The following is a 6,818-nucleotide window of genomic DNA, read 5'->3' as shown; positions in this document are numbered from 1 at the left end:
CTCAATCAATGTCCAATTAGGAAGCACACTGTAAACAAAGCTAGAACAAGCCAGGGATTGTGACCTATGACAGAATGCCCAGGAACGCTCGCTTGGGCAGTTCTGTGCTTCAAACATTTGCTTCTTTTCGCAAATGTGATCTTTGTTAATATTAGCTTCCCCCTTCTCTGTGTGTTTGGGAAGCTGGGTGGACTGTCCCAGAAAACAGTCTAACTCTGGAAAGGAAAGGGCACTGTGGCACAGCAGCTTAGACTTGGGGGGGGGCAGTACTAGAGGCACACTTAGACAGATCTGGTGACATTTGTTCCAGGGAACAGCTGTCTGTTGTTTCACTGGCTCCCCAAAAATAACCTCCCGAAGAGCTCTCATCAATTTCAAGTGACATTAGGCAATTGCCTGCGGGGGGGTGGGGGGACGGGGGAACACACATATGGAAGACAAATATTCAAATGGAATCCAACTGGTTGGCTCACTCACTCACCCCTTCACAGGCTTTATCCCTTCATATGGTTGTCTGAAGTCTATGCAATCAGGCTGGTTACTTAAACTGGATGAATCTCACCCAAGTCACCAACAACTGCCCCTTTCTTTACCTGTTGGATATTGTGGCAATCACAATACTAACAGTGTGACATCAGCAGCATGCCTCCACCCCAGCAGCACTGGTGGGACAATCAGAGGATGGATTTAAGCTGAGTCCGAACAGAAGGAGGCACCAGCCAGCTTCAGAGGTGGGGTGTCAAGGCGAAGGGCTGAAGAGGCTGGAAGTCACTATTGCACTCGGAGCAAGGAGCTGCACATGACTATATGGTACCAGGAAATGCGGAGGAGAAAAGAGAAGGCAAAGAAAGAAATGCCAGCATCCGGGCCACCAACAAAGACCCACAGGGGAATAGGAAAGTGGAAGAGACTTGGATCCACATGAAGGATCGTCAATCAAGAAAATAAGAATCATGCTGGCTGGTGTTGGCACAATACGGAGTGGTCATAGTGGAGGCATCACATGCCTTTAATCCTGGAGGCAGAGGCAGGCAGATCTCTGTGAGTCTGAGGCCAGCCTGGTCTACAGAGTTCCAGGACAGCCAAGGCTATACAGAAGAACTCTATCTCAAAAAAAAAAAAAAAAAAAAAAAAAAAGAACAAAAGAAAAGAATTATCATTAGTGATGGGAGGGAGGGAAGAATGGGAGAATACAAGGGATGGGATAACCATTGAGATGTAACAAGAATAAATTAATAATAAAAAATTTTTAAAAATTTTTTAAAGTTAAAAAAACCAAGATATTTTCATTGTAGTAAATTATCAAAATAAATAAATAAATAAACAAACAAACAAATAGAAGATATTCTCATTGTAGTAAATTATCAAAATAAAGAAAGAAAGAAAGAAAGAAAGAAAAGAATTATCAGGGGTTAGCAAGATAGCTCAGCAGGTAGTTCAGTGAGTAAAGACACTTGTCACTACTTGTGTGCCATTCCTAGGACTCATGAGGTATAAAGAATCAACACTTGAAATTTGTCAGTTCTACTGGGTCCCAGCACTCAGGAGACAGAGGCAGGTGGGTCACTGTGCGTTCTGAGGCCAGCCTGATCTACAGAGTGAGTTCTAGAACAGCCAGGGCTACAAAGAAACCCTGTCTCAAACCAACTGCCGCCCACCCCACCCTCCATCCCCACACACACACAAAAAAAATTGTTTTAATTATCAGTCCTGCCGGGCAGTGGTGGTGCATGTCTTTAATGCCAGCACTTGGGAGGCAGAGACAGGCAGAGCACTGTGAGTTCGAGGCCAGCCTGGTCTACAAAGCAAGTCCAGGACAGCCAAGGGTAACACAGAGAGACCCTGTCTCGAAAAACAAAAACAAAACAAAACAAAAAAATTATCGGTCCTCCAACCTCCACACCCATGCTGTGGCAAGTGACAAGTGTCCACACACACCACACATACATATACAATAAATAATTTTTTTTAATTAAAAGAAAGAAGAGAATCAGGATGAAGGGCGTGTCCTGACCATACAGAAGCCTCATGGTTTGGCCTCTTTAAAACACATTCATGTCGGACTGTAGAGATGGCTCAGCAGTTAAGAACACTGGCTCTTCCAGAGCTCAATCCCCAGCACCCACATGGTGGCTCACTACCATCTATAATGTGATCTAATGCCCTCTTCTGGCCTGCAGATGTATATGTGGGCAGAGAGCTATATAAATCTTTTTTTTTTTTTTTTCTTTCGAGACAGGGTTTCTCTGTGTAGCCTTGGCTGTCCTGGACTTGCATTGTACACCAGGCTGTATAAATCTTTAAAAAAAACAAAACAAAACAAAAACCAAATTCCTGTCTCATTCCATTCTCTGGATACCCGCAACACAGCTGAGACATATATTATCTTTACATTGCAAAACATAGATCTTATTGTTGCTTTATTTTAAGGAAATATCCATCACACTAGTAGCTGGAGTCTTTCAAGAAAAACTGCTGAAATTTTCAAAACAGTTATGCGAGACAAAATGTAAGTGTGAGAAAACATAGTGTGTCCATTAAACACCAAGGAAAGGGTGAGCCATCTGAAAGGCTTTAAAGGGAACAGAAGAGCCAACCTGCCTATAGCCCAACCCCAGCTCCATTTCCTACCATCTGCAGGTGAGTCCCCGTTTTGTCTGCAGGGGCAACGACAGCAGAAATGCTCCTCGTGGGACAGACAAGAGGCCTGGAAGCAAAACACATGAAGTACTTGGCACGCAGCAAATCCTATACGTTTCCATTAATCTACTTATTTGTGAGCCCTGGCCTCAGAGTGTCCACATCCAGGCTCCTTTCCTGGGAGGTCCTATCCCGTTTACACTTCCTGTGTAGTCCCGTAACTTCCAGCCTTTTCCAGGCCCTGGGAAAGAGAGGAGCATCTTGGGGTGGGTGGCTGAGGAGGCTGTCTGTGTGCTCCCAGTCTGTGACTCCAAAGTTTTGAATAGAGAACCAGTTTCCAAACATATGATGTGATCACTCATCAACATCCAAACACTGGATTCACCAGACAAAAACTTGGAAAATTGACACATTTGTTTCAATCAAAGCAAATAAATGATAGGCTTGCCTTATTAGGATGCGGAAGCATTTTGTTTACATAGCCCAGAATTGCTTTCAACAAGAATCAGCCAGCAGGTGGAACCGCCTCCATGTTAAACAGTGAGGCAGTTGGAATGAGACGGGCATTTCTGAGATGTTTTCTTCGTCAAACCCCCTGGAATCTGAAACCAGTGTGGGGTTAAGGAAGGATCAACTCAGACAACTTCAGGCAGAATCTGTGGGTCGAGGCCCCTATTCTGTTTGTCTGGGGACAGACCGTCCCCTCTAAGCTCTCCTCATGCATATGCATGATGCCATTGTAAGCATTGTTCCAGCTGAGGATTCCTGTGCCCTGTGAAACCCTGGACTCCTTGGCATCAGTGTGCACAGCCTTTCTGACAGGCTTATCTGTGTGGTCCTGGCCATGGGCTTGTTTTTGTTTTTATTCTCTCCGTAGCTGAGAAGACATTCTCTCCCACTCTTGAGGCAAGTTTAATTGCCAACCGACTAGGTATTCAATATGATAAGGTACCTAAATCCTGAGAGTCTCCTTTCATTAAAATGTAGATCCAATTTCTCTTCCCTTAATGCCACACACTGTTATTAAACAGAAATAATGGAAATAGTAAAAGCCAGATGTCACTACGGTCTCAGATTTGAGATGGGGCACAATTTCCTCTCCTCAGCCTTAATCTGCCGCGTACTTACTAACCCCATCCTTCGGAAGAATACACAATTTAAATGTAAATGCAATTTACATAGGGGAGCAGATAGTAGATTTGCAGTTTCAATGGCCAATAACCATTTGCAAAGGGGGAAATCAGCCAGAGCCAAGAGCAGCAGCTGTCAGCCTCAGGTTGTGTCATTCACCGGCTCCCACTCCGTTCCTGAGGCCACCTGCCTCAGAGCCTCAGCTACCAGGCAAAAAAGTTTACAACAGCCATTACCTCAGTATCCCAAGCTGAATTCACCACTCCTCCAGAGATACTTGGGTTTCAATGAGCCAAACCTGTTGCCATCCCTTTGGAAAGCCAGAACTAAAGAATTTATCTAACAATTACCAGTCGCCCCTTAGAGCAGAACAAGCGTGGTGCTTGCTTAAATAAATCAAGAAAAGGAAAGGAGACTTGGGTGGCGGGTGGGGGGAGGGGGGAAGCAATAGTATCACTGAAGAGGTCTGCATCTCTGTTAAGAGAAAAAAAAATACAGATCATTAAAAAGAAAATAAGATAAGTGACAATAGGAAAGTCTCTAAGTGTCATTGAGGCTGAGTTGTCCATAAACAGTGTGCTTTGTGACAAAGGTGACAGCCAGGAGGGTGGTGGGTGGGACGGAAGCTTAAGCCCAACTGTGGGGGACCTTGTGGGCTACATTAAGGGGCCTGGCCTTTTTACCTTTAGGCACCTTTAGACGTTTCTAAGTGGGATGTGGCTCTAATGTCCCATTCAGATTAAATAGGGGTGGACAATGAATCATGGGTGAGTGGGTTTAAAAAAACAAAAACAAAACTCTAGAAGCTACTTGAGGGGAGATACCACAGCAGCCTAGACCTGAAGGGGGCATCTCTTTTGCTCTCTCGGATAGGCAGCACCTGTTGCTGTCCCTTGTCTCCGGAAGAGACATACCCAGGGTGGGCTCCACAGCCCTGCACTTCAGAGGCCCATCCGCACAAGCTGACTCAACCTTGATTATGCCCTACTTGAAGCCAGCAGAGACACAGATAACCCATGGTTCTATTTGGCTCTGGGACTAATTACACCTTTTAGACAAACTTGCCGTCCTAATTAATCTTTCTTGAGCTAATATTAAAATTAACTAATAGTCCTGGAGCCCATGCCAACTGGGCAAGGAAGAGGAGCCAAAGAAGACAGGAGGAGGAGGGGGAGGGGCTCATTGCCACTGAATTCACCTTGGATCAATGCAGATGTGCTGGGCGCTGTGTGCTGGGAGCCTCTGTCGTTATGGTCACCTGCAGCTGGAATCATGGTGTGGCTGAAGATGAGAGGAAAGTAAGGTGGAGTTTCTGCTTCCAGAGAGCTGCCTGTACCACGGAAATGGAACAAAATCTTTAAAAAAATGACTGGCCACAACAATGAAGGCTGGGAGGGGACTTCCCATTAAGTGACCTAGGGTGTGAGAGGGGGTGAAATCCCAACAAAGATACGTAAAACAGAAGAGGGACTCACTTAATGGCAACTGTTTAAACACAGTAGCAAGTATACTTTTAACAAAGCCTGTACTGAGGCTTCAGAGACCACACTGCTCACCATAACACTTGCTGTTCTTGAAGAGGACTGGGTTTGCCTCCCAGTACCAACATGGAGACTCACAAAGATCTGAGTACCAGGAAATTTAATGTTCAATTCTAACCTCTGAGGGCACCAGGAAAAACAAATAGGCATACAATTAAAATTAAAATAAATATTTTAATAGCATGTATTTGTTCTTTCAGTAAATCAAATTAGTAAATTCTTCAAACATGAAACTAGCTTCCGTAGTGATTTTTCTTTTTCTGTCTTTCTTCCTTTGCTTTTTCTTTTGGTTTGCTTTTGGTGTTTTGGTTTTGTTTTGGTTTTGGTTTTGTTTTTTTAATTTTGTACTTATATTTATGTACAGAAAACCCAGCTTAGTGGCAATTTCTTTAGCCTTTGCCTTATCCAGCTTGGCAATGCGAGCCACAGATTTAGGACCCAGGATGTTGCCTCCCCAGTGGCGATGGATCTCATCGTATCTGTCGTTGTAACTGGTCCTAATAGCTTCCACCAGCTTAGCCAGAGCACCCTTGTCTTCTGGGTTAACCTGTGTGAAGGCAGCAGTGATGCAAGTCTTCTTGTGGACTAGCCACCCCAGCTTGGCCTTTCCCTTGATGATGCACTAGCACCCCGCCCCCTATGTTTTGACACAGGACAGGTAGAAAGACCACCAGCTCAATGGGGTCTATTGTCATGGGCGATCACCACCAGATGAACCTTCTTGTTCTCCACCAAGGCGGTAACTGTACTGGCCCCGGCTCCAAGGGCAGGTGGTCCCTTAGTTTGGACGTCCACTTTCCCAGCAGCTTTCTTCTCAGCATGCGCCAGTAGCCTTAGCTTCTTCTGCTTTGTCTCTGGCCTGTACTTGTGGGCAAGCTAAAGCAACTGGGTCGCTGTTTGCTGGTCCAGAGCCTGGGTGAACTGGTTAATGGCAGGAGGTACTTTGAGCAACTTATAGAGGATGGCCCTTTGCCTCTGCAGCCTGATGTAGCGGGGCTGTTTAACGAAGCCTGTGAGATCTCTTTTGGGCTGGATGTCCTGCCCGATGCTGAAGTTCTTGGGCCTCTTCTCAAACAAAGGATTGACCACCTTCTTGGCCTCCTGTTTCTTCACCACGGCAGGAGCCGGGGCCACTTTCTTCCGATTGGCTTTCTTTCCCTTGGGCATCTTGCTGGGCTGGAGGAGAGAGTGGTTTTTGATTTTTGAAACAAGGTGTCTCTGTGTGACCCCAGATGTCCTGGAACTCGCTCTGTAGACGGCTGGCCTCGAACTCACAGAGATCCGCCTGCCTCTGCCTCTCAAGTGCTGGGATTAAAGGCATACAAAACTACACCCTGCTTTTCTCCAGTGCTCTTCAAGCTGGGGTTTACCAAGCCAAGTTGTCAGAGATGATGGGATGGTAGTGGGGATGCAGAGGGGCAGTCCCAGTGCTTTGCAAATTGAACTGCACACAATACACACACACACACCCTTTTGAATATATTTTATTAATTCTTTGAGAATATC

At 45.5% G+C, this 6,818-nt stretch overlaps 1 pseudogene; it reads right to left on the bottom strand.

The window, feature by feature from the left end:
- Positions 1 to 4,875: 4,875 nt before the first annotated feature.
- On the bottom strand, positions 4,876 to 6,485 carry LOC127190945 (60S ribosomal protein L7a-like; annotated as a pseudogene).
- Positions 6,486 to 6,818: the final 333 nt, after the last annotated feature.

The sequence above is a fragment of the Acomys russatus genome, chromosome 6 (genome assembly GCF_903995435.1).
Source record: "Acomys russatus chromosome 6, mAcoRus1.1, whole genome shotgun sequence".
Taxonomy (NCBI): Eukaryota; Metazoa; Chordata; class Mammalia; order Rodentia; family Muridae; genus Acomys; species Acomys russatus.
The sequence above is the reverse complement of the archived record's forward strand: the minus strand, read 5'-3'. Positions and strand labels throughout refer to the sequence as shown.